General features: G+C 42.7%; 1 long non-coding RNA gene across 1 annotated transcript in view; it reads right to left on the bottom strand.

Annotated features, from left to right (window-relative positions):
- Positions 1-23,696, bottom strand: part of LOC120871778 — a 109,646-nt gene that overhangs the window by 2,427 nt on the left and 83,523 nt on the right. The window lies entirely within an intron of this gene.

Here is a 23,696-nt window from a genome sequence, read left to right as displayed (position 1 = left end):
GCCCTGTTACACATGTAGCCTGTTATACATGCAGCCTGTTACACATGCAGCCATGTTACACACGTGGCCCTGTTACACATGTAGCCTGTTACACATGCAGCCATGATACACATTCTACAGTCTGGGTAAGTGGTCAATGAAAGATCCTTGGGGGTCCCATCTCCTCAGCTGTGTCTCCTGCACTCCTCAGGTAATTGTCTGGACCTCAAAGTGTGAACAAAGTTAGCCTCTTTGTTCCTATCTTGTTGAGTTAAACCACAAATATTTGGAAACACTGCGGTGTCATAACAGCTGGGTAGAGGTTTGTGGTTAAATCAGGAAACAACGAAAGTCAATTTCCAACCAAGTTAACCCCTGAAGAGGAGCTAATGGAAACATTGGATATTCAAGGGTGTGTTATGAGTTTAAATGAACTGAGGGCTAAAATAAACTCGCCTGATCACCCAACACAAATGGCAATCGTGGGCTGAATTTGGTTTAGGTATACTGCAGCTGTAGGTAAATATGCTGAATGCTAATGGTTTTATAATAGTTGTATTAATTCACCCTTCGCAGTTAATGTTTAAGATAAACTCTGTGTCTTTAGAGTAATTTATGCATTCCACTTTTAGAGAATTCCAATTGAATGAATATGAACATAATCATTTTACACAAATGTTCTCCAAGGAGGGAGCAGGAAGTATGAGCTGGGGCAGAGACTCCCCACTGCTTTATTCATAATGGATCAGCCCATTCATTCCTTATTAATTTAATGGAGTACAAGTAAGCAGCGTAACAGCTTGAGTTTAGGAGTGTTTCACAAATGGGGCTTTTTGTCTGTAATCGCTTAATCCTGCTGGCTAGGCCTCATAAATTGAATAAAAGAGGGAACTGGGTTTTAATTAAGTCCAAGGAATGAGGCTGCGTCAAAGACACAACCACCCCTGACAAACACAGGGGTGAAGTGTGTTTGGTTAATATCCCATGCTAACAGCATCCTGGCCTGGGGAGCCCCTGACCGGAACCTTTGATGTCAGGCTGGAGGGGAAATCCTTTCCCCTTCATCAGCTTGCTTCTGGAAGGGCAGTCAGAAAAGAGCAGATGACTCTGAGTTCTTGCCAGCCCAGACCTCCCCACCCAGCTGGTGTTCCAGAAAAAAAAAAAAAAAAAGGCATGACTACCCCCTTGTCTGCATCTGTCCACATCTGGCTGGGAAATGAGACTGCTGACCAGTAGCCCCAGTCCTTGGAAAAAGTGAGGGATTCTTTGGAAAGAACTGGGCTTTCAAGCTCGACAGATTTGGGTTCAGATTCCAGATGTCCAATATAACAGGTACAGGTCTTTAAACTGAATGAAGATAATGCTTTGCTGGGTTATTATAGAGACTAAATAAGTGCAAGTGGTCAGGCCCTTTGCACAATGTACAATTAGCATCATAATTCTCACCTCCTATTTAAAATTAAAATGCCCTTTTATGAAAAGTGTGATAATAAACTCAAATGGATACATTTCCCTCTTGTTTCCCTATAAATAAGCCACACTTGTCAAAACCTTTGGTGGATCACTCTGCAGGTCAGCAAATCTCCACTCAAGACCCCTTGTTGGGAGACCTTGTCTGTCCCCAGGAATCAGTGGTGGACAGAAGACTGGACCCCACAGATGTCCACATGAAGAACTCCAGAACCAGTGAATGCATGGCCTTACATGGAGGAGAGGACTTTGCTGATGTGATCTGAAGGATCTTGAGATGGGGAGATGAGTTATTCCAATGTCATCACACGGGTCCCCAGAAATGAAAGGAGACAGGAGAGGGACACAGCATGAGAAAGCTGCCCTTGCTGGCTCTGCAGATGGAAGACAAGCCAGACACCAAGGCATGCAGGAGGCCTCGAGAAGCTGGAAAAGACCAAGAAACTGATTCTTGCCTCGAGCCTCCAGGGGGAACACAGCCCAGCTGACACTTGGATTTTAGTGCAGTGAGATCTGTCTTAGACTTCTGACCTCCAGAACTGTCACATAACAAATCTGCATAGTTTTAAGCCACCAGGTTTGTGGTGATTTGTTACAGCAGCAAGAAGAAACGGAGTGCCCATGCCAGACCATGCACATCCCCTGGGAGCATCCGTCTTCTGTTTCCTTGGAACAAGGACTCTGTATGATGAGTTCAGCCTGGCTCCTTAGCCAACGTACTCAGTGTGATTTCCAGTTCCCGAATTTAGGATTATGAACCTCTCCACGCAAGCACAGAAATGAGGATCAAATTCTGCTCAGGGCAGGGCCCAGCACATATTTAAGAAATTTTGCTGATTGGAGAGAAGGGCTGAGCTGCTAATTTGTTAGAACTGTGTGTTCCTTGAAGAACGCAATCTGCTGAGATGGAAAGAGCTCTGCTCTTAATGAAAACCACAGAAGTCACAGCAGCAGTGATGCCCACCATGAGGAGGCCATCACTGCAACGCAGCAGACAGTGCGCACGGGCCAGGCCATCCCCATCATATTCTTTCTAATTTCTCACAACAGCCTTACGTGGTAGGTAATGTGAATGCCTATCTTACTACTGAGTTCAATGACACGAGTGATTCGCTGAACCAAGATTCAAAGCCAGGGTCTCCTGGCTACAAAGCTCCTGATCTTTCCATTGCCCGAAGAACTTGAGAATAGATCCTGGTTTCGCATATCGTTATTAACTGCTTTTTATATGATGGTGACAGTCCCATTAAATTTTTTAGGAAAAAAAAGAAAAGCAACATTACTCTAAATATTATCAACCAAAGAGAACACCCTTACTTTCTTCAATTCTTCCTTCTTTGCTTCTTTCCTCTAACTATGGAGGAGCCTGGTAGGCTGCAGTCCATGGGGTCACTAAGAGTCGGACATGACTGAGCGACTTCACTTTGACTTTTCACTTTCATGCATTGGAGAAGGAAATGGCAACCCACTCCAGTGTTCTTGCCTGGAGAATCCCAGGGACGGGGGAGCCTGGTGGGCTTGCTGTCTATGGGGTCACACAGAGTCGGACATGACTGAAGTGACTTAGCAGCAGCAGCATTTATCAGGCGCTCAGCAGCCAAGCCATCAGAGAGTGAATGGTTAGCGGGATGGCCTCTGAAAGCAAGGGGCTTGTAGAGCAGGGGGAACATAGTTGCAGGAGGAGTCCCAGACAGCGTTGTGAGGCAAGAGCCCCTGTCCAGACCAGGGTTGGGTAGAGACATGGGCAGACTTCTGGAAGGAACGACAGGCTGAGGCGTAGGGGATGTATCAGAAGATGAGGAGGACAGCACACACCCTGGACTCTGGAAAACGCATGAACTCAGAGCTGGAGTGGATGGCAAAGTGGGGCGAGCAGAGGCGGCTCACTAATCAGAGGCCGTGGAGGGTTAACGTGGCTGTGCATTTGTTTTCCCAAAACTGCCCCTGTCTCAGTGTGTGACCTGGTGGTGGAGGGGGATACCTTGCTTCATTTCTGAGCATCGGGGTCTTTCTCTCCAAAATGATGATCCTTATTCTTATCACTCTCACGTGGTGGTTCTAAGTATTGAATAACAGTACTTGTTTTCATGGTTGGGCTCTGAACGCCTTCCTAAGTGCCAAGCTCTGGTCAAGCCCTTCACTCACATTAGTCCATTTCCCCCTCCCACTGACCCTGTGAGGAAGACTGCCTTCTTATTTTGCAGATGATGAGAGCGAGGCACCCAAGGTGCCACAGGCAGAGGGGACAGCACTGGTACTCACACTCAGGATGTGTCTGGCTCCAGAGCTCACATCCCAGTCCCTAAGCTGTGTGCCCATCAGGTGAGGAGCAGAGGCCCTTCTGTAGAACACACAGCATGTTGAGGACACTGAGGATGAGATGTCCTCTCCCGAGTAGGGTGAATTCTGGCCTCTTGCTTACCTGATGTGTGGTTAGGAACCTGCCCGCCAATGCAGGAGACAAGAGAGATACATATTCGATCCCTGGGTTGGGAAGATCCTCTGGAGGAGGGCACGACAAGCCACTCCAGTATTCTTGGCTGGAGAATCCCATGGACTGAGGAGCCTGGCGGACTACAGTCCATAGGGTCACAAAGAGTCAGATACAACTTAGCACGCACGCACAGCATTTGTTAACAATGTGTTAGTTGCCAGGTACAGCATTAGATCTTTTGCATGTATCGTCTAACTTAATCCTCAGATCGTCAGTACGCTGATTTTCACTTAATTCATAAGAAAACAAAGGTTCAGAGAGGCCAGTTTATTTTCCTGCGGCCACAGAGCCAGGAGGTGGTAGATTTTTGATAGAAAGCAGGTTGGGGCTTTGTGTCACATGCTGAACTAGATCGATACATGTTGCCTCAGACACAAATGTGCTGAGGAGCTAAGACTTTGGGTGGGCAGGTGAGAAGACTGGGGGAGTTAGAGAACCACCCTGCCCAGCACAGACCCAAGAGATGCCATACCAACACGGAATGGGAAAGACTTCTCCACCCGTCGGGGCAGCAGGGAGGCAAGGGTAAACGGCACCTGGGGCAACACATCGTGCAGATACCCTCACTAGCTGCAGGCCACTGCAGAGTCTGCAACGACACCTTCTCAGCGGTGGCCCCATAGACTCGTGCCTGGAAACTGAATCCCCCCTCAGGCTTCCTCGTGCTGCGCTTGCTCTGGGTACCTATGCCCTGCCCCGCCCTGGGCACTGGACTGGACAGCCTCGTCTACTCTTGTTGGTGTCAGGCTCCTACTGCGTGCCCCCCTGCCAGTCCTTTCAGGCCTCGCGGCTTCAGGCGGTTCTCAGGACTGGCACTGTGGGGAGGATCTTAGTATATAGGAGCAGAATGACTGTGCAACGGAATCCCAGAAGCCGGGCTCTGTGGGTAATTAAATGTGCTCTGTTTGCGTCCTTGGTTATCAGACACTCTGCATGCCAGATTGCTAACTGCTGCTTGTGCAACCTCTCACCTCATCCTGACAACACCTCTGAGGGCTGGGTACCATTTTACAGATGAGGAGGCTGAGGAAGAGAGAGTTTAAGGGAGCTCCTCAAGACTGCAGTGCTACTAGGGTCACAGATCCTGTTTGTACTTGGGTGGTTTATCTTCCAGAACCTGTGTGTCTAGTTCAGTCGCTCAGTCGTGTCCAACTCTTTGCGACCCCGTGACTGCAGCACGTCAGGCCTCCCTGTCCACCATCAGCTACCGGAGTTTACTCAAACTCATGTCTAATAGAGTCAGTGATTCCATCCAACCATCTCATCCTCTGTCATCCCCTTCTCCTCCTGCCTTCAGTCTTTCCCAGCATCAGGGTCTTTTCCGATGAGTCAGCTCTTCACATCAGGTGGCCAAAGTATTGGAGTTTCAGCTTCAGCCTCAGCCTTCCAATGAATATTCAGGACTGATTTCCTTTACGATTAACTGGTTGGATCTCCTTGCAGTCCAAGGGACTCTCAAGAGTCTTCTTCAATACCATGGTTCAAAAGCATCAATTCTTCAGTGCTCAGCTTTCTTTATGGTCCGACTCTCACATCCATATATGCCTACTGGAAAAACCATAGCCTTGACTAGACGGACCTTTGTTGACAAAGTAATGTCTCTGCTTTTTAACATGCTGTCCAGGTTGGTCATGGCTTTCCTTCCAAAGAGTAAGCGTCTTTTAATTTCATGGCTGCAGTCACCATCTGCAGTGATTTTGGAGCCCCAAAAAATAAAGTCTGACACTGTTTCCACTGTTTCCCCATCTATTTGCCATGAAATGATGGGACCGGGTGCCATGATATTAGATTTTTCAATGTTGAATTTTAAGCTAATTTTTTCACTCTCCTCTTTCATTTCATCAAGAGGCTCTTTAGTTCTTCTTTGCTTTCTTCTATAAGGGTGGTGTTATCTGCGTATCTAAAGTTATTGATATTTCTCCCAGCAATCTTGATTCCAGCTTGAGTTTCATCCAGCCTGGCATTTCGCATGATGTACTCTGCATATAAGTTAAATAAGCAGGGTGACAATATACAGCCTTGACGTACTCCTTTCCCAATTTGGAACCAGTCTGTTGTTCCATGTCCTGTTCTAACTCTTGCTTCCTGACCTGCCTACAGATTTCTCAGGAAGCAGGTGAGGTGGTCTGCTATTCCCATCTCTAAGAATTTTCCACAGTTTGTTGTGATCCACACAGTCAAAGGCTTTGACATAGTCAATAAAGCAGAAGTAGATGTTTTTCTGGAACTCTCTTGCTTTTTCAATGATCCAACAGATGTTGGCAATTTGATCTCTGGTTCCTCTGCCTTTTCTAAAACCAGCTTGAACATCTGGAAGTTCACGGTTCATGTACTGTTGAAGACTGGCTTGGAGAATTTCGAGCATTACTTTGGTAGCGTGTGAAATGAGTACAATTGTGCCTTCCATTACACAGGCAGAATTTCTTGGGATAACACAGTAAAATGCATAGTGTACTATCTTCCCATGCCAAAGCTGCATTGTCAACAGAGGCCACAAGTTCATCCAGCTGGGGAGGACAAGGAAGCCTTCCTGGAGAAGGCAACCCCTCTAATGAGATGCTTTTCCTGCCAGCATCTCTATAGGCCCAGTTCCAGGTGGGCACATAGGTACCAGATAGAAAAGGTACATCTGTCTCCTTCAGTGAAGAGGGCAGAAAGATATCCAAGGAGAAACAAAAAAAGCTCCTCCCCAGTTTTAAGTGGCAGCCACTCCAGTATTCTTGCCTGAAGATTCCATGGACAGGGCATCCTGGCTACAGTCCATGGGTTGCAGAGTCAGACATGATTTAGCAACTACACAATAGCAACAAAGGCTGATTTCAAAGTACTGGGCCAGTCCAAGAGCACACCACTTGAGGCTGCAGCTGAGGGGGCCTTGTACCATCTCTCTCAGGGCAAGATTGAGGTGATAATGGTTTACTCAAAATGATTTCAGACCATGATATCCCTGAGTCAGGCCCCCGCCTCTGTAAGGGTGTTTGGGTTGTCTAGGATAATTCCTTGGCAGCTACTCTAGAGACTATGGGTAGAGAGGTATATGATCAAAACTATCAGCATGGAGCATGTCTCTCTCTCTCTCCCTTCTCTCTTTCTCCTTCTCTAATAACTGTTGAAAAGCAGCTTTCATTAATAGCAAATCCCTCTGTCCCTGCTCTGCCTACTATGAACTAAAGAAAGGGAGGGAGTAGGAAGGAAGAAAAGAAAGAAGGAAGGAAAGAAGAAAAAAAAACCTGTTGACTTTCATTCAAGAACAATTACAAAAAAAAAAAAACACCTCAGGCTACCTTCCTCTTGCAATCTTTCAGACAGATTATTGGACCTTGTACTAAATTAAGCAAAAGATGAGAAGAATGAGGACGCCCTCTGAAAACATGCACTGGTTCTTTAATATCTAGGTTTTCTTTAAACCTAAAATTATAGCCCCATGCACAGAAGGACGACAGCATTATCCTTTATCACAATACCCAGCCAACTTTAACTCGTCTCAAGTGTTATTATAAGAAACAGAATTTACTGCTATGGACTTCTCTTCAATAGTCCTCCTTCCCTGTTTAATGAAATGTCATTATTCCAATACAAACCCTTTCTTTTTGCAGCCTGTTCCCCCCTGCTTGGCCACTATATTTCATTTCCTGCAGTTACGTGATATTATTGCCTTTTTTCCACAGCTATTGATTTAGGTGTGTATGGTTATTACAATGCAAAATAAAACAGCTCCCCCATTCATTCTACCTTGTATCATTGAACATTAACTTAATTTGTTTCAAATCTGCATTTGATTTGGCAAGGAAACCATTTATCTTTATGAAGAAAGCCCTCATAAAGTAGAGAGTTTAGGAGATCACTGCTTTAAAAATTTAATAGCCTTGTGTCTTATACACTAGAAAAATGAATTAAACCCTCAAATAGTATATGTCTCAATGTAACCTTTTTGCATTTCATCCTATGTTTAATTTATTATATTCTAGAGGAAGAAAATATAGAGGACAGACCACAGGATGTGGCTTGCTTCTGCACCGTGTGAATAAAGTCGGGGTCTACCGCACAGCAGCATCACGATTTGCTGCAAATCCTCATTCAGCTCGAGCTGACATTGACGTTGCTATTTCTGGTGGTGCAAGTATGGGCTCTGTCCAGAGTTCCTTGCGCTCAGAAGGAATAGGGCACCCCCAAGAGGGTAAGAAACCACGCCTGAGCTTAGGCAGGGCCAGAAGGTACAGATATCAATGGTCTTCACAAGAAGAGGGCTGAAGCCCCAGGCTTTGCCATCCCTCTCTTCACTGTGGACCTCCTTCCTTTCTTTGTTGCCACCTCAATCCATGCTACATGCGGGCAACACAGGGAACCAGAGCAACAGAAGACAAAGCTTGAAGGGTAGTAGGCTTGGAGAGAGAAACGTCTCGGTTTTCAGCTGAGTGAAAATGTGGTTTGATTTATATTTTGGGACGGAGGGTCAGTGCACATATTGCTATATAAGTTTCATTGCTTCCTCCACCTTTCCAACCATCCCCACCATCGTCATCACCGCCTCCATCACCACCAGCACCAGCATCACCTCCACCAACGCCCCGTCCTCACCACCACCTCCACCTCCTCCATCACAACCACTGTCACGGCAAGTGATTTAATAGTGCTCTCATATGCCCGATATGCTAAACACTTTACATCCATTCTCTCCTTCAATAATACAACACTGCTAAAAGGTACTATATTCATCCTTTATGCCAGAGGATACAGGAAGTTGCAGAATGTGAAGTGAACTACCCAATGTAACAAAAGCAGAGAAGCAAAGACTTGAATCCAGGTAGTCTCAGTCCAAAACTATATTTGTGCTTTTGATGTGCTTTCACTAAATAATTTCAGCAAAAAATAGGACTTTTGCTTTTTCTGAAGACCCACTTGCTGAATAGTAATCACCTGATATGAGAGCCACAGCCTGTAGAATCTGCCATGCTCACAGAACCGGTGAGGGGCTCACAGAGCCGGTGAGGGGCTCACAGAGCCGGTGAGGGGCTCACAGAACCGGTGAGGGGCTCAGGAGCCTGTCTGGAAGACTTAGGGGAATGCTTGCCTGTTTCTGTTGATCACTGAGAACTTCTAATGCCATTCTGGAAGCCTGCCGTGCCTCCTCCATTTGTACTGATTTGTATTGACTTGCCTAGTCTCACCTTGCCTTCAAGGCTCTTTTTAAAGTATGAACTACTTCACTGAGTTATAACTTACATACAGTGAAACTGACAGATCTTACATGCAGAGTTGATTTTGTATAAATGCATATCTCTGTATAACCACCATGCCTAACAAGACATAGAACATTTCCATCACCAGTCTTCCTTTTAAGTCCCCCTCCTCCAGAATGGTACCCCTTGTTATATTAATATTATCTCCAGCAAATCTCTTTTTTATTTGGAAACAATATAATAAATAGTCAACATTTATCTTATATTTATTATGTGGCACCTCTTATGCTATGCTCTTTCCCTGGACTATTTCACTTGATCTCCACGTTTCTATAGGTGAGCACATCATTACGCTCACTTACACAGGCAGGTCAGGAACTGAACCCTGAGTAGTATGTCCCTTCTATTTATCCCTGTCTCTGAGCACTCTGTGTACCTTGTTCTTTAGAGTTTATCATCAAGTTGTGATAAACTTCAAGCGTCTCTTTCATGATAAGACCCCACCTAATCTTTCTCAGACCCCAGCAGTCCAGAGCAGAAGATTAGGCATGTATGGCCAGCCGTATGCCTGTGTGTTTCTCTATGGACAATGCCTATCAGCCAGAAACACCCAGGACACACCTGTGACACCAAGATTGGTTTATTGGCTTGTTGGAACAAGGGAGAACCCACACCATAGGAAGCCATTATCTTAATAGAAAGTGCTAGAACAACTTCTAAGATTCAGTTGGGCTTGTTTTAGGTGCTTATGGAGTAGATCCAAAAAGACAGGGATTTGGTCTAGGTTGGGCACTGTGAGAAAGCTGTGGTTATTCCCTGATTGTATATCAATAAATCTTATCCACTTGGGAGATAGACAAGAGTAACACTAGAGCTACAATTGGTAAGGAAGCTGCAGTCACTCCTATTGGCTGGGAAAGCAAGATGGTTGGCATTTTGTGGCTGGACAGTGTTCATGTTTTGTCTGTGTTTAGGCATAATTACAGGGTGATCTCGTTTTTGCCTTATTCTATCATGGGCACAAAGTAGCATTGTCTGATGCTGGTGTTCCATATAATTGCTAATGTGCAGTGGGAAAATGCCACGGCCTTGCTGTGAGTACCAGGCCAGCTCTCAGAATTACAAAGGTCTGGCTCTTAATGTCAGGTCAGCTCCCACTATTAGCCACTATTCTCTTCTCAACTGATTGTTGTTTCTCAGGAAAATATCCCTGGAGCTCAAAATTAGTAAGGATGGTTTCAAAGAAAATTTAAGAAGCAGCAGTCAAGGTTAGCCACGCTCACCAGAGGGTGGTCATGGACCACCCTCTCTGAGCTTACACTTGGATCTGCTCCCAAGCAGTTGTGTCATAGGTGTTGGAAGCAGAAAAGCGTGATGGTCAAGAACAGAGACTCATACATAGATGGCTTGCAATCATACTTGGCCGTCATCGTGTGTTTGTTCTATGATCTTAGCTATATATCTTAACTGCTGAGCTACCAATTTCTTAACAGTTCAAAGGAATTGAATAATAACACCTTTCTCATCAGGTTATCATGAGAATCTATGAAATAATATATAGAAAGTGTTCACCAAGTTACAGACACATAGCAGTTCCTCAATAAATAGAAACAAGCATGACTTTTATCTTCTGCCCTCTCTGTGCTCAGAAGACCACAGGCACACTGGGTTTCTCTCTTCCTCTAAACATGCCAAATATTTCCCACCTGGGAGCTCTTCTTCTCTCTGGTACCACAGCCTGGTGACCTCTAACCCAAATACTGTGTGTAGAGGTCTGTGGTAGAGGTCTGCATCCTCATTCCTGGGTGCTGGAATCTGTGAACATGCTACTTTTCATGACCAAAGGGACTTTGCAAGTGTGAATAAGTTTAGACCTCGAGAAGGAGATCATCCTGGATTATTCAAAAGGGTTCAGTGGAACCACAAGAGTCCTTAAAAGTGGAAGAGAGAGGCAGAAAAGGCAGGGACATAGACTCAAGATGGACTAGACCCCCCACTGCTAGCTTTAAAGATGGGGAAGGGGCCACAAGCCACAGGATGCGGGCAACCTCTAGAAGCCAGGAGAGGTGAGGAAATGGATTCTCCACCAGAGCGTCCACAGGGAACACAGTCCTGCTGACACCTTGACTTGGGCCCAGAGAGATTTGTGCAGATCAGTGCCCTACGGAACAGTAAGATACATAGATTCGTGTAGTTTTAATCCATCAAGTTTGTGGTAATTTGTTTTAACAGCAGCAAAAAATTAGATCCTTTCCACTCACATCCGAACTCAAATGTCACCACTTGAGAAATCCCTCCTAACTGTTCAGTTTAAATTACACACCACTCCCCTGTTCCCCAGTTACTATCAAAAGAGCCAGTTTTGATTTTCACTCAGTACCTATGACTATTTAAAATCACCTTCAAATTTATTTCCTTAGTTGATTCTCTGTTGCCTCATGAGAAGGTAAACACCATTAACAAGCAAAATGTGTTCACTTCTGTATAAACAATACCTAAAAGAGTGCCTGGCACTTGGCAGGAGTTCAGCTGGTACTTCTTACCTTTTATATTTTTCAAACTGACCTTTGGGGAACCTGACTTGACATATGGTCTGACATATGTGATAAAATAAGGAATTTAGACTCAATTTACCTAGGATTGTACAGAGATGCAACATCGGCATATTTAGGGCATGGATGTTAGCATTTCTCCATTGTTGGAAAGTACAAGTAGGTTATTTTCACATTCTTTCCTACTGAGCCCACACCACAGGGCCTCAGAATCCTCCTTAACATAAAGTTCAAGCCAGTCATTATGAACCAACTGCAGCTGAAAGAATAGATAGAATTTATTTGCCATTCTCAGAGAATAATGCCTGTCGGGGAAAAAAGCTCATATTGTGGAAGGAACTAAGGACATTAAGGTTGCAGGGAAACAATGAGAGTCACGCGGTAATAACTGATTGACGACTACATGCCAGGTACTGATTGAAGCTTTGATGAGCAATATCTTACCCAATACTGCATCAACCTTAAGAATCGAGTCCTGTCTTTACCCTCTTTTCACAGATGGAGAAACTGAGGCATAGAGAAGTTAATTTCTCAAGGTCACACAGCTAATGAGCAGCAGAGAGATAGCTGAAGCCCAGAGCTTTAATTTTGGACATCTCCCAGTTAGTTATTATATACATTGTCAGCTTGGGATATGGAGTGTGAGATCTCTTCCCTTGAATATTTGAAGGGCTGCCAAGCAGAAGAGGATGAGGTCTGTTCTATGTGGCTTCAAGGGCACTGAGACAACCCTCTGTATTTGCATAATACACTCCTATAATTCACACATTTTATCTTCAAAACAGCCCCAAGTGGTTGCCATTAAGACACAGGAATCTGTGACTTGGAGAGGAGAATTTCCTTGCCCAGTCCACATGGTTCAAAAGCAGGCAGGGCGGACTTCAACCCTGATTCTCTTTACTGGGTGTCCTGGGCTCGGACCATTAGGCTCAATTACCTGTAGCCTTAATCCAACAAAACTTGACTCTCTTGATGCTATAAATCTTGCACTCTGCTAAGCTCTGTGACTCAGAGATACAACAAACCTGCTTTTAAAAAATGTGGAGTCTGTTAGAAGAGACACAGAATAACCCCTTGCAATATGGCACTACGGAAACCACAGGAATCGCAAGGAATGGACAGGAGAAGAGAGAAAGGGAGGCAGGCATGAGTCTGGGGTGAGAAATCTACAGAAGGTCCCGAAGAGGAGGCGACGTATGACACAGAGGACGTGTGGATGGGCAGTCTCCGTAGGAAGATCGTTTTGAGAACTCTCTCAGTGTAAGAGAGAACTTCCCACCATGTGTGCCAAAGGTAGAAAACTCATCTAATCTGATGTCATAAAAGGATTTCACTGGCTTATTCATAGACCACATGGTCCAAAGAACTCTACATAATGGATACAAGGTTAAACTGGAGGACTCTTTAACCCTCTCTCAGCCCAAAACATGTATGAGATCTTGGCTTCTCCATGAATTATTTGATTATTCACACAGTTCAATTCTATGTCACAGTTTTTGGCAAGCCAAACAAGTTTCAGGCCTTGAGGGCTCTATCCCTGTATCTGAAAATTTCTCAGCCCAAGGAAAAAGAGGCACCTGAATTTCAACGACACTTTCTTGATAAGTGAGTCTGGGAGATACATGCTCAGTGCATCAGCTCAGCTAAGTGCTGCTTTTCTGCTGGTTACAAAGAATTTTCTATAAGGCATCCCTCCTCTTAAGAAGTGATCCTAGAAGGTAGGCTGTTACAGTTTCAACACTGACTTATTCATTCCATGATCATTTGTTTAAGTGCCAAACCCTCTGCTAGTTGCTGAGAGAGACTTACTCAACCAAACACATGCTCTTCTAACTCTAAAAGCAAAAGAGATAAATCACTACCCACTGAAGCCTAAAGGGACATTGTTGGTATCTGGAATCCTTGGACCACTATCAAGGAGGCAAAAAGAATCCAGAACTGTGACTATGACTTGTTTGGAAAGTCTTCAAGAGGAACTTTCAAACAGGTAATGAAAAGATATGGTGATACTGAATAGGGAGGGCTTTATTCCATAAGAGATGCGGTAGACAGAATCAAGACTGCCCCATGGCTGCCCACATCCTCATCCCAGAATCTGTGAGGATGCTCCCTCAAATGGCAGAAGGGGACTTTGCAAATATGATTGGGTTCAGGACCCTGAGGTGGGGAGACCACCCTGTATTATGCAGTGGACCCAGTGCCATCGCAGGATACTTATAAGAGAGACATGGGATATCAAAGCCAGGGAGAGAGTGGATGACACCATACAGCTTGGCTTTGAAGACAGAGGAAGGGACCCTGGGCCAAGGAATGCAGGCAGCTTCCAGAAGCTGGAAAAGGCAAGGAATGGATTCTCCCCTCAAGTCCCTAGAAGGACCACAACCCTCAGACACCTTGAACTTTAGCATTTCCGACCTCTAGGACTATGAGATAGTAAATTTGGGTTGCTTTAAGCCACAAGGTTTGGCAGTTTATTCCAGCAACAGTAAATATGATACTGTTTGTTGACTTGTGCCTGTATCGAGTAATTTACATTCATTTATTAAAAAAAAAAAAGTTTACTGAGTAAGCATGATGTTCCAGGAATTGTGCCAACATCTGAGGGTACAGCAGTGGCCCAAACAGTGAGGAACTAATTTATAGTTCAGTGAGTATAAAAATAAGAAAACAGCCCAATAAGCTCAGTATTGCTATACCCATTCTAGAGACAGACAAATGAAGGCAAAGAGGAATGAACTAGCTTCCTCAAAGTCTTTGAGTTACAGGTGGCCTGGCCAAGCTCACCCATCTCACTGGATGCCCACCACTTTCCCATCTTCCTTAGGGACAGCTCGATGATGCAGCTCTAAAATTCTTTCACACACATAACCCTCTTATAGTCCTCTAAATTCCCTGAGGAGCTGCATACAGCCTTTCCTCAGATGGGACAGGGGCCGTTTCTAAAGCTGTTTTGAACCATGGCACTTCTCAACTTCCTTCTCTTTTGGACCATAGATATGTATCTTGTTACAGGCAACCCCTAATATTTTGATTATTTTGATGCAAATCCATCACCCATAATAAATTCACCTGCTTTCCAAATGCAATCGATTTTAGAAGCATGAAAGCAAAAACTAAGTAAGCCCTGACAGTTTTTGCATGTGTCCGCGACAGGAGAGACCTAAATGGCTGAAAGCTGTTTTCCTCACCGCCAATCTGCTGGATGATTTTCCTTGCACAAACACATACCCATCCGGTCGGGCTAATGCTTGCCTTTTCAACATATGTGAGCAAATAAATGTAATTACGAGCAAGATGTAATCACAATTGCTTTGCTATTAAAGCTGCTGTACACTCTCATGGCTTGGTTAACAATATATGCAGAAGGGTGGAATTACCGTCTACTCTCCCAGGAAGAAAAACATGCCAGAAGTATGGTCTCTTTTATATTATATTGTGAAAATACAACATTTAAATGCAGAATTTGACTTTCCAAGAACCGCACCAGAAAACCTTTTAACAGAAACAGCAGGGAGAGAAAGCTTTTTACATTGTGATACTCCATGAAGGATGATGAGAATGGAGGTCATCACATGAGACGGAATTGCAAATACAATGAGGAAAATCTTTTTCCTCTGTGTAAATACACGGGGACAATTTATTCTTCTCTGTTGAGCTATCAGGGAATATTTTCAGCTTCTGGAAAAAGAAAAGGAAAGAAGCCACCGTGTCCAAATGGATCCATTGAGTGATGTGCTTGGCTGGTACCTCGCAGGAATGGTCAGCTTCTCACATACTGAACCAGGCTGCCTGAGAAGATCCCTGAAGGCTTGCTTCCCCATAGCCTGTTAAGCACCTAGGCACACAGAGGCTAACGAGATTCTGACCTGTATTCAGTCCTGAAAGGAAGAGCAAGAAAAGGCAAGTCTATCTGTGTCACAATGCTTGAAAACCACCCCAGGCCAGTGGCCCATTTGATATGATCAAGCATTAACCATCTTCATGTTCAATTTCGCTCTCAGAAATATCCAACTAGAGGCTAGCCTCTTTGGTGAGATGGTCAGAAGAAAAGAGGTTACTCAACAATATATCTGATTTTTAAGTCATAACGAAACATCTGGAAAAATAAACCTTCATTCAGCATCTCTGTGTGTGAACTACACCCCAACATGAGTATGCCTCCTTTAAGAATCAGGATAGACAGACAGTGTTGCTTTTTTTGTTTTTTTTTTTCAGTTGACATTTCTTCATCACTTAAATGAGCTGAACAACTATTTCAATATTGAGAATGTAAAGGGTAGTAAGACACACAAAGTTCTGCTCTGAAGCATAACATCATCTAGTTGAGACAGATAAATGAAGGAATAAACAAATTGTATCAATAAAAAGCAGCAAGTGCTTTGTAAGCATAGGTTAAAGAGGGCCATATATTTGGTTCTTTGCCTACACAAGGCTTCAAAATCTTTTTTTTCCTTATTTTATTGTATTTTTTATTGGAACATAATGGCTTTACAATAGTGTGTTTAGTTTCTGCTGTACAATGAAGTGAATCAGCTATATGCTTATCAAGTTCTAATGCTTTAGTTAAACTCCAAAAACGTTATTGTATTGTTTTGTTTTTAACAGGACTTTATAATGAGAGCCAAGCATTTTATGTGAATGGCTAATGCATAAAATAAAACAAACTATACAGTGTTTCCTTTGTGATGAATTTTAGTAATGCCGTATTTCTTCAATGCTATAGTTCAGGGTTTCTTACATTTCAGCCTAGCTGAAAACAGGATGAGATTTTTTTCCCACTCTACCAGTGGAATCTCAAAATTACAATGATAGCATTTTATCTTTCTTTCTTATCTTTCTTAGATGTGCATAAAGTCATGTGGTGTCCTACTCTTAGATTCAAGGAATTATACTTTATGTGAATATATTCATATATCAATACCAATTCTATTCAGGGTACTGATTACACAGTGGTGTGCTGATAAATGCCAATTAGACAGTAGTATGGCTGATAAACGTTTAAGAACCAGCTCTCTGATTGGTAGCATTTGCCAAGTTTCCCTAGTGTAAATCCATCCTCCCACCGTGGTCCGTGTCCAGCTAACAAGGTGACATCACTGAATGTGAGCTGGGACGAGATGAGCACAACTGGCCTGGAGAGCCTGGGTGAGCCAGCCCCAGGGCACCACCGAACGAAGGCAAAGCCAGAGCTGCGCTCAACCCCTGTCCCCACCAGTGCAGCGCAGGCAGCAGACCGATATGCCACTAACAACCTGTGAAGCCCTATCAGAGTCTTTACTGAATATCACCCCAACATTATCAAGTTATATATAGTTGAAAGTGTGAATCTGATATTAATTTGCGATCCTTTATTACTAGGCTCCTAGCCCCTGTTTTTGAGGGGAGTATTATCCTGCTTAAATTCTGTTTCTCATTATCTGGTTTAGTGTCAACTGCTGACTCTAATTTTTGTATAATGATATTCCACATTCCATAGCAATCTTCATCAGAAATGGACAAATGTATATGTTTGGGGCTCTCCTTGAACTGCAGAGCACAATTGGTATTTGTCTGCAAATGTTTCGAGTTCAAACTTGAAGACTGACTATCTTCCCTCCATAAGCAGAAAAAAATAAAGAATGTCCATTCTTACCACTAGGCTTTTTGTTCTAGCCAGGGCAAAAAGACAAAGAGAAAATAACAGTGATCTCAGCTGGAAATAAATAATTGAAACTGTTCTTATTCATATATAACATGATCTTCTATTTAGAAAGTCTGACTGAATCCCCCCAAATTATACTAAAATTAATAAATGAGTTTAATAAGATTGAAAATATACAAAATCAATATATAGAAATCAGTCATATTTCTGTTAATAACTAGAAATACCAAATTTTAAATACCATTTACAATATTATAAAAAATACGATACTTGAAATACTTAGGCATAAATCTGAAAAAAGATGTGAAAGTCCCATACCCTGAGATCTATAAAACATTGCTGGAAAAATAAAAGACCTAAATAAATAGAAAGATATACTGTGTCCACTGGTCAGAAGCCTCATTATGGTTAAGATGTCAATTCTCCCTAATCTCTCAGCAGGCTTCTTATAATAGAAATTGATTATATTCTAAAAGTCATATGGAAATGCAAAAGAACTAATGTAGCCAAAATAACTTTTAAAAACACCTGTGGTGGATTCATGTCAATCTATGCCAAAACCAATACAGAATTGTAAAGTAAAAATTAAATAAATAAATTAATTAATTAATTAAAAAAATAAATAAATAAAATTACATTTAAACTTATAGAAAATATACATTAAAAAAAAAAGAATAAAGTTGTACAGCTTACACTGCCAAATGTCAAAATTTATAGTTAGGCTACAGTAATAATGTACAGACAAATGATTTTCTACATGTTACAAAGGCAATTCAGTGGATGAAGGGTAGTCTTTACAACAAATGGTATGGAACCATTGAATATCCATATAAAATGGATAACTTTGATCCATGCCTTGAACAATACATAATATTAATTCAAAATGGATCACAGACCTAAATATAAAGCCTAAAACTATGAAACTTCAAGAAGACATAGGAGAAAGCCTTCCTGACATTGGATTAGACAATGATTTCTCCAATGTGACATCAAAAGCACAATCCATAAAGGAACAGATTGATATGCTGGACTTAATTAAAAATTCAAAATATTTACTCTTCAAAAGACACTGTTGAAAGGACAAGCCACAAACTGTGAGAAACAGTTTGCAAGTCTTATACTTGGTAAAGAATTGGTATCCAAAATATACAAAAATCTCCTGAAAGTCACTAATAGAAAGCAAACAATAAATAAATAAATAGATTATTTATAAATAAAAATATTATGTGGATGATATATAAGCACACGAAAAGTTGTCCAATATCATCAGTCCTTAGGGAAAACAAAATTAAAACTGCAACAGATACCACTACATGCCTATCAGAATGACTAAGATTAAAATGGCCCATCACACCAAGTCTTGGAAAGGATGTGAAAGGCCAGAACTCTCACACACTGCTGGTGGGAATGCAAAATGCTACCATGACTTGGAACTCTCTTAAAATGTTAAACACCCACCTGTCAAATCACCCAACAATTCCATCCCTGGTATTTTCTAAGAGCAATGAAAACCTTTGTGCACGCAAAGGCTTTCACATGAATGTCTATAGAAGCCTAATTTGTTATAGCTCCAAACTGGAAGCTCCCCAAATATCCCACAGCAGCCGAATCATTCAACAGAGGTATAATCATACAATGGGATATTTCGAAGCAAAGCAAGAATAAACTCTTTTTACACACTGCAACCTGGATTAGTCTAAAAATAATTGTGGTGACTGAAGGAAGCCAAACAGAAATGAGAACATACTGTATAACTCCATTTATGTAAAATTCTAGGAAACGGCAACTAATGCAGAGTGATAGAAGGCAGACCTGTGGGAGCCAAAGGGGAAGGAGTGGCTACAATGGGACACAAGGAAACTTTGAGGAGTAAATGCAGATGTTCGTGATATTGTGTGATGGTTTCCCCAGTGTCTACATATATCAAAACATCAAATTATACCTTCTTAAAATGTGCAGTTGATTATATGTCAACTATACCTCAGGAGACCTGTTTTTCTTTCAAGTATAGATACTGGAATGGTTTTAGTGCCAGAATTCTTAAAATATACTTATGCATACCAAATGGATTAATAATTCCAAATAAAGAAGTAGATGGACTAATTTAACAGCCCTTTTTAGCAAAATTTATTGGTTCTGGGCAGTGGATTTTGAGTGTCAAATTATTAGGTAACCAATCTGATTACCTTTTTCCCTTTAAAGTCAGGGTTTTTGTTTTTTGAGGGGTTTTTTGGTTAATGTGTATTCATTCATTCACTGACTCACTCCTTCACTCAGTCATTCAGTAAATAATTATTAAGCACTGACTAGCAGCCAGCATTCTTCTAATACAGTGTTTTTGTTTTCTTAACGAAGTCTTTCTTTCACAGAATTTACAATCAAATCAAGCAGATAGCAATTAAAATGTAATTATTAATAGATCTCTACCCTTTATGGGAAATTATTTTGTGTACTTACTATGTGGTAGACAACATACAATAGAAGTGAGTGAGGAAATAGTTTTCTGTTCCCTGGGAATGTGATGTCCAAGCTAAGAGACAACAAAGGAAAGTGTAACAGGAGGCTGCATGCTGTAGAAGCGACCTCCTGAGAGGTCATTCCAGACTCCCAGAGACAAAGATGCTGAAACTGCGTTCTCTAATCATTTCACATCATCTCGAGTAGCTGACTCCTAAGTAGCTTTATCTCCTAAGGTTTGAGGGTTGTGCTCTAGGACAGGAATCTGGATGGTCCTATGTGATCAACATCACAGTTGGCCCTCTCTGAAGCACCAAAAAAGAGATTATGAATAATACAGAAAATCTCAGGTCTCAGGTCCCAACAGGATAGGAGATACTCAACGTGGTCAAGAGATATTTTAACTGTGATCAGGGCATATTCAAGTCATTCCATTCTCCTCTCTTTGGAACTGTTCCCCCTGTGGCTATTTTTAGCTACCTCACTATAGTAAAGGCCAATCAGCTAAGTCATTAAATACTGAGTAATGCCAATCTCTACATGATAAGAAAGAACAAAGTCTTTAAATACAGCAAGGATAGAATGTATATACATCAGAGGTGCTGTAGAGAGGGGGATAATTCCCAGTGGTTTTTAAATTCCAAGTCAAGTCACCTTTCAGAAAGCCAGAGAGAACCTTTATTCAATATCAGATATCAGATTTTCTGTGCTCAGAATCGCCTCTCTTTGAGTCCTTATTCGAGAAGAAACATGAAGGGTTTTTTTGCATGAACAGTGCAGCAGCAGTGTTCCTGAGATAACATAAAAGGATAAAGCAGCTTTTTTCCATAGTGCAAAGTGGTCTACAGGAGATCGGCTGCCAGCTGCATCCTCTGAGACCAGTCTTCACTAGAGAAGTCAAGTGAAGCCGGGGACAGCAGCAAACACTCACTCTTCTCATCACCTGGCTTTGGGGATGAGAGCAACTTTAGTCAGGCCAGAGAATCACTAGGGTTTCTTCTCTCAGAAATCTTTTATTCCTTGTCCTTTGGCTTTATTAGATACCGAACCATTTTTTCCTGTCTTTAGCACAATTGGCCAGTATGAACTTCTGAAATAGGCAAGCATCAAGGAATTGTAGATTATGTGAGGTAGAAAGGGCTCAGAAACATCTAACCCAACCTCCTCATTTTACAGATGAGGAGACTATAGCCTAGAGAGTCCAGAGCTTCTGCAATATTACCCATTTCTATTCATCCAATAAATATCTGCAGAATGCTACACATTTATCAGTGAGTCCCCACAACATGTTGGGTTGTAAGAGTAACACAAATTTTTGAGATGGAAAAATGGGATGACTTGTAAACCATCTAAGCTATTAAGCGGCATGATGAACTTCATTAAAAGATGCTTGCTCCTTGGAAGAAAAGCTATGACCAACCTAGACAGTATATTAAAAAGTAAAGACATTACTTTGCCGATAAAGGTCTGTATAGTCAAAGCTATAGTTTTTCCAGCAGTCATGTATGGATATGAGAGTTGGACCATAAAGAAAGCTGAGCACCGAAGAATTGATGCTTTTGAACTGTGTATTGGAGAAGATTCCTGAGAGTCCCTTGGACTGCAAAGAAATCAAACCAATCAATTCTAAAGGAAGTCAATCCTGAATATTCATTGGAAGGACTGATGCTGAAGCTGAAGCTCCAATACTTTGGCCACCTGATGTGAAGAACTGACTCATTGGAAAAGACCCTGATGCTGGGAAAGATTGAAGGTGGGAGGAGAAGGGGACAACAGAGGACAAGATGGTTGGAGCATCAACAACTCAATGGACATGAGTTTGATCAAACTCCAGGAGATGGTGATGGACAGGGAAGCCTGGGGTACTGCAGTCTATGGGGTCACAAAGAGTCAGACGTGACTGAGCAACTGAACAATAACAACAACGATGAACTTCAACTTGGATCTTAAGACTCTGACTCTAGAGTCCTCTCCCAACATGTGCTGGCTTACAACTCACAAGCCAGGATTTTAATATTTTCTACTGGTAAAGTGGCAGGACCTGACAATACAGCCACTTAAATCACTCTGCCAGGGCAAATCTTAACATTTCCTCTGCTTACTATCATCCACAGTCTTAGGCCTTGGGTATCAACACTCTTGTTATGCCCTTAACTCTTGGCTATGAGCCTGTTTAGACGGATTCTTACTGAAATTCTATTTCATTACATGCAGAAATGAAATAAATGGAGCACAGAGGGCATTCTTGGAGGAAAAGATAAAAATCAAAGAATGCATTAGATGTTGTGTCTGGGGAAAGGGATACCCTCATCAGAGACCTCGGACACCTCGGATCCCCATAGAACTAGTCAGACCCCAGTGCAAATGCCTCAGACCCCCATAGGACTAGTCACTGACTGTGCATGCAAGGACCACAGTGATGCTTCTACAACACATGTCTACACACGTGTTTGTCCTGACAACAAAGTACACGCTCATGAACGGGTTTACAGCCCTCCTTGTGACATGGTCCCTGCACCCTCCCTTAACACCCTGATGTGCTGCCCTACCAGCTTCACATGCACACCCAGCTCTCCATTCTCACCCTCTCTGAACTGCCCTCTCACCTCCAGACCCCTGCACGAGCTGTTCCTGCAGCCAGGGAAACTTTTCTACCTTCTCATCCCCGCTCAGAAGGAACTCTCTCTGAGTAGGCTCGCCCGTGTCCCCAACCCTGGAATAAATGCATCTAGTTTGGGCCTCCTGTTCTCTCCATCTCACAACCCTTGTCCCACTGTAATGGAGGAGCCTATTTAATTGTGTCCATTTACCAGCTTACTGGTGTACCCAGTGTCAGGCTCAAAGTCTTACACACAATACATGTACAGTAACTCTACCAAAAAATTAAGAATCTATCTGCAGTGCAGGAGACCCTGGCTTAACTCCTGGGTTGGGAAGATCTCCCAGAGAAGGGATAGGCTACCCACTCCAGTATTCTTGAGCTTCCCTGGTGGATCAGACAATAAAGAATCTGCCTTCAGTGCAGGAGACCGGGTTCAATCCCTAGGTTGGGAAGATCTCCTGGAGGAGGGAATGGCAATCCACCCCAGTATTCTTGCCTGGAGAATCCCTATGGACAGAGGAGCCTGGCGGGCTACAGTCTAGGGGGTCTCAAAGAGTCGGACATGACTGAGTGACTAAACACAATTATATCAAATGAATGGATGGGTGAATGAAAGTATAAGTATATAAAAGGGATGAATAATGCTAGGACTTGGTCTATAAGCAATTACACCAAAGCTGCTTCAGCTGAAGGCAACAAAGAATGACTATAGAGACGTAGACCTGTCTTTCCAAGTGATGTTTTTTTAGAGAGTTCATGGGGTCAGCCCAACACAGCAGTCTCTGTCAAGAAGACCACCCAGGCGACATAGAGAAAACATGTCTGCCACAAATACATGACAGGCTCTAGGAGAATCTAGCTTGCCCTAAAGAATCACCAGTCAACAAAGCAGGCAACTCTGAAAGCAAACACACAATGTGCTCTGTGCTACAGAATTTATTCCTTGTTGATACCTGAATGGAACCTGAGATAGACAGGGTCTTAATGAACAAAGACTCGGGAAGAGGCAGCCTGTCCACGGGCAAAATGAAATCACTCTCGATTACCTCCAATGGACAGCAGTTATGAGCTCCTGTACACAATTTAAAGGTAATCTCGTAATTTAAAAAGGGGGAAAAATGCCAGTCGAACCTAATGGCAAGTGACACTTTGGCTCAGCTGTGATTAGAATCAAGCAACTTTCTCCTGGTGTGTCAGTGGCAGTGGCGTCCCTGGGTTCATACAGGGTTAATTCTGTGATCCTTGGGGATGCCGTAATGGCCCTGGTTATCCAAACCTCGATTCAGAGCAGAGGCTGCAGATTATGTTCCCCTGCACATCC

Source organism: Oryx dammah, unplaced genomic scaffold, assembly GCF_014754425.2.
Source record: "Oryx dammah isolate SB20612 unplaced genomic scaffold, SCBI_Odam_1.1 HiC_scaffold_13, whole genome shotgun sequence".
In the NCBI taxonomy this organism is placed as follows: Eukaryota; Metazoa; Chordata; class Mammalia; order Artiodactyla; family Bovidae; genus Oryx; species Oryx dammah.
This window is presented reverse-complemented; position numbering and strand designations above follow the sequence as displayed.